This window comes from Berghia stephanieae, chromosome 2, assembly GCF_034508935.2.
Source record: "Berghia stephanieae isolate SIO BIC M18660-M18661 chromosome 2, UCSD_Bste_1.3, whole genome shotgun sequence".
NCBI lineage: Eukaryota > Metazoa > Mollusca > Gastropoda > Nudibranchia > Aeolidiidae > Berghia > Berghia stephanieae.
In genome coordinates, this window is record NC_088361.1 from 120,152,802 (window position 1) to 120,157,801 (window position 5,000).

Consider the following 5,000-nt stretch of genomic DNA (forward strand, 5'->3'; position numbering starts at 1 on the left):
CATGTGTAAAGCGTTGAGCGTCCACAATTATATTCACAACAATAATATTATTACAGCGTTTAATCCACATGTCTCACCCCACGTATACATGCGGGTCTGACATCAGAACCCACTTAACTCACTCAACCCTAGAGACTTTTTCTACTTTTCAAAATTGGAAAAAATGTATTAAAAACGAGCATGTACATATATACTTTTATTCAACTATCATTAACATGTAAAAACTAAAAACATTAGCTTTGATAGTACACTATAGTTTGTCTCAGAAAAATGTAATAAATAGACATGGGGTAAAAGCAACCCCGGGTATACTCCGTATATGGTCGGTGTTAGAATTGAGTGAGTTAAGAGTTAATAGGCCTAGTACATACATTATAACATTGCTGTAATGGACAATATTTCGCGTCATTTCTCCGAGATTTCCATTACAACAATGAGAGCATAAGGAATTGGTTATCAGACCTGTAAATAAGTGCACGTTGATCTCACCGTAGCCATCGTAAAGTCATGGCCTGACACTCACTGACCAAAAAAATGACGTCAAAAGGCCAGTCTTTTGCCAAAAAAGAAAACAAATCATGAGGTGTATTCAACAGTTCAACCAATGAGAAAAACTTCTTTCCATGAGCTCTACTAAAGACAACTCATTAGACGCTACACAAACCTAAAAAAAATGACGTCAAACTGCCAGTCCTAGAGGGTTCTAGTGTCAGGCTACTATATATGTTAAAGATGGCTACGGTCTCACCCTACATTCTGTAGTTTAATCTGACATTGACGCTCCAAGGCCGATGTAGACCGAAGATTAACACAAGAAGTAAGGTAATATCTGGACTGTAGGGATTAAGATAACGCAAAGATCCCGGGACAGCACTCTATCAAAACAGGAGAGGATTTGAATTGATAACAAAGGCGGCGCTATGACCCGGGGTCAGACTGATTTTGTCACAAACAATAACAATCGTTACGTCACTCCTAATGCGTCTGCTTTTATCAGTAAGTGGATGACTTCCGTTTCAATGAAGTGACTGTTTGTACGTAAAGTATGACGCAGATATCGCCATGCCAGGCTCAAAACATAGTTTTATAAATTCCACAATAATAATAATAATAATAATAATAATAATAATAATAATAATAATAATAATAATAATAATAATAATAATAATAATAATAATAATAATAAACAGATGAGACAGTTAGACTAATGAGGATAAATTGACAGTAAATTAGGATTTATCTTTTTTTTTTTTTTTTTTTTGTTTTTTCTTTTTTCGGTCATCACAGTTGCCCACCAAGATTGCCGTATTTTGATACATATATTGACAGTTCAAAGCAAAGTAGAGAAGAACCCCCCCCCCCCCCCCCCCCCCCCAACCCACTCTCAAAAAAAAAAAAATATGACCAAAAAAAAAATGAATAATTAAAAAATTATCAAAACATCCGCCTTACTCGTCTAGGAATTAACTTCAAGACCCAATGTTTACTAATTTTTACACACCTGCGATAGATTAAAAAAAAAACTAAACTAAAATAATACAAAACAAACCCTAACCCCCACCCGCTAAAGAAAAAAAAACAAACAAGCAAATTAACAACAAAAAAAAAACCTCAACAAAACAAATGACTTTCACACATTTATTTTTTGAATTGGTACGGGTATTTAACTTTTTGTCTAATATCCAAATCCTAACCAATAAATAAAGTATAAATAAATAATCAAATGAATAAATAAAAAAATAAATAAAACAATTAGAAAATGATATTTTAATTAATTTTCCTTTACTTTAACATGAATATAAAGAAATCCAGATTTATCCTATTATGGCTCCAGAATAATCTGTACAAATCAAACCTGCCAAGTGATAGGTCCTATCCAAAAGGTAGCAAGCAATTTTGCTATTGTCCGTTTCACACTTTAGAAATCGGGATAAACTCCGGCCCCATAGGCCTTATTTATGGTTCTAATTCTGAAGGACTGCGACGAGTTATAGGTTTGTTTGTGTGGCGGCCGCTGTGGTGTGCAAAGGTACAACAACCTGAGTGCACACCACCACCTAGATTAGATTTTAGATTCGAGGGTTTTAACCGGCGATTAGACAGATAACTTGACGTATGCCCGATGCCCTTAGGAAAGGCATAATATTGAATACAATCTCCGTGTCATATCGAAGATGAACATTTGAGTTCTGAGCACCCCCCCCCCTCCCCCCACGGAGTAAAGCAGCGTTGTTTATGTCAAAAATTGTTCAAATGTATAATTAACTGGCTGCTGTCTCGACTTTTGAATTAAATTATGTCAAAAAATTGTTCAAATGTATAACAGTAACAGGCTGCTGTCTCGACCTTTGAATAAAATCACTATGTTTCATTTTTTTATTTAAAGACGTAAAGCGCTTAGACTTAGGACATGGTTGATATTGTGGACTGTTATTATTCGATTACAAGGCTACTCGATGATAATGACTTAAAGCCTATGAAAATCACAAATTTCAAGTTTAATCCCCAGATTTAAGAAATGATAACCATTTGGCCTCTTTTTTTTTTCCTGACTTGTTCATCTGATAATATGTAGCTATATCTAACTTCTTAAGTTCATTACTTTACATTTAACACGTTTTAGATATATTATTATGTCAACCGTAGATATATTATGAATGGCGTACCAAAGCTTCGAGATTAAGAAAACGTGAATTTAATACTAGATAAATCATACTTATTAAAACGTCGTTATATTTTAGTTTTGACGGTTCATAATCCTGCTTTAACTCGATGCAAGTCGGAGGTGTTTTGTTTATTGACTTTGACTGCGCTGGTGACACCTCTGCAGTGCTCTACAAAAAAATATTTAATCCCCCCCCCCCCCCCCCCCCCAAAAAAAAAATTTTTTTTTTGCCCCTTATAAGGTCAAAGTAGGTCTCAAATCGACTGAAAAAAAATAAAAAAGTAATAATTAAAAAAAAAAAAACCAACAAAAAAAAAAACAAAAACAAACAATTGCGATGCAAAAAAAAAAAAATTTGGGTTGAAATGAGACAAAGTGAAAAAAAAAATTAAGAAAAGAAAAATCATTCTAAACAAAAAGAATGAATGATTATTATCTTGGCTTAAGCATTTAATTGTGGGAAATCTCATAACAATGTCGCAGCCTGGAAAACCCAGGTTAACTCGCCAATTAAGTATTTGATCCACAAGAGGCACCCCGTACCCGCACCCCGCGTATGTTTGTATGTGTGTGTATGTGTGTGTGTGTGTGTGTGCTTGTGTATATATACGTGTGTGTGTAATAAAATATATTCAAATAAAAAACTAATTTATTAGTGCTCCCAAGGATCTTGCCCAACGTTGGCTATTTCATAACTTTTTTTTTTTTAATGACAGAAAGACCAACACGATAACAGGAACACTGCACTACCTGATAGTGTAATAATAATATTGTTATGGACTTATACTTAGAGTTACTCTAGGAAAGAGTTGCTCCCCTTAGTTATTAGCTAATTGATTTTAGTTACAGCTTAATTAGTTATTATTCATTAAGTCCATCGTTAAAATATTATTTGTGCTTAACAAATATCAGAGTGGCATGCCCTAGAGAAGGATGCACTCTTTGTTCCTTACTTTTCATAGTTGAGTTACTTATACTATTTTCCCTTCTTAAAATGTTGTTGCGATATATTTGTATCTCTAACTTATACACAGTAATAAACGGTTCTCTCACATATCACTTAACGCTTCTGAGTTGAGTGATTCCACAATATTAATCTGGAGGCCCGTCAAAAACACAACATTGGCGACGAGGATTTTTCACCTTTATCCTGCGCATCAGCCTATTGGAGCGTTTTGTGACGTCAGTCGAAAAGCCAACACACCACGGACGGAAACCTGCCAGCCGAGAAAACCGGAGCAAGTGCCTTTCCTGCCTGCAGTGTCGTCAGCACGTGGTAAGACGCCTTCTTCGTGGACAGCCGCCCATCACGTGGTAAGAAGCCTTCCCGCCTTTTTTTCCCGCCACAGCTCGTGGGCGATGAGATCAACTGCCTACGTCACGAAAGAAAACAAAACGGTACGTCGTCTTCATACAACCAAGCAGTCGGACGCTTGGGTGAGTAATTATAGTTATATTTCGTCAATAATTTACTACCCTTCGCTCGCGTCCTATCTTCGTACCTTTATTGTACATAATATAGTCGTGTCAGCAGTACTGTCATCATGTCAAATAAAGAGCTCATAACCATATTACAACAACAGATTGAACAGCAAAATGAGCAAATGAAGCAAGTCGTTGAACGACAAGAAAAGCAGATGGAAATGTTCATGAAACTAATGACCGGTAGCAATACATGTTTACCAAAACCTCCAGCTATTCTGAGCTTTGTCGCATTCGACCCTGCCTTAGAGATATGGAGCGACTACTGGCATCGTTTTAATACGTTTTTAACTGCTCACTCCGTACCTGATGAGAAGAAAGCAGACGTTTTCCTTGTCAACCAATCGCCGGTTGTTTACAAAATACTGACTAACATGGCGAGTCAAGAAACACCAGCTAAGGCGATAACTGCCCTCAGTCTTCCAGATATCGAAAAATATATGATGGAGCAGTACCACCCTCGACTATTTGTTGTCAGAGAACGTTATAAATTTTGGACGAGCCTCCAGAGGAAACCAGGCGAAACTATTCAGGAATTGGCAGCTAGAATTCGCCAGAGCGCTGTCACATGCGATTTCCCATCCATTGAAAACCCCTTGGATGAAGCTATGCGTACCAGTTTCATGTATGCAGTTAACAACACAGCTGTTCTTGAAGCGCTATTCAAGCACAAGGAGGACGAGCTTTCGTTTAACAAAGCCATCGAGGTCACCACGGAGATAGAAGATGCCTCAAAAGTGGCTAACGAGACTGCATTATCTGTTCAACCCGAGGTCCATAAAATTAAGCCTCAAAGAAAACAGATTCCGATAATTCAGCAAGGCAGTCAAAACAAACAGCATAACAAACGTTC

The 5,000-nt window shown here is 36.7% G+C and overlaps 1 protein-coding gene across 4 annotated transcripts in view; it reads right to left on the reverse strand.

Annotated features, from left to right (window-relative positions):
• Nucleotides 1-5,000, reverse strand: part of LOC144966443 (transmembrane protein 198-like) — a 38,396-nt gene that overhangs the window by 22,181 nt on the left and 11,215 nt on the right. The window contains exon 1 of one of the 4 annotated variants that reach the window (XM_078902966.1): nt 1,856-2,440. The exons of 1 other annotated variant lie outside the window; for it this stretch is intronic. The gene's annotated coding sequence lies outside the window, so the exon portion shown is untranslated. Of the gene's footprint in view, nt 1-664; nt 728-1,855; nt 2,441-5,000 lie in introns of those variants that run through there. 2 more of the 4 variants (XM_078902968.1, XM_078902969.1) reach the window with 2 other exon arrangements.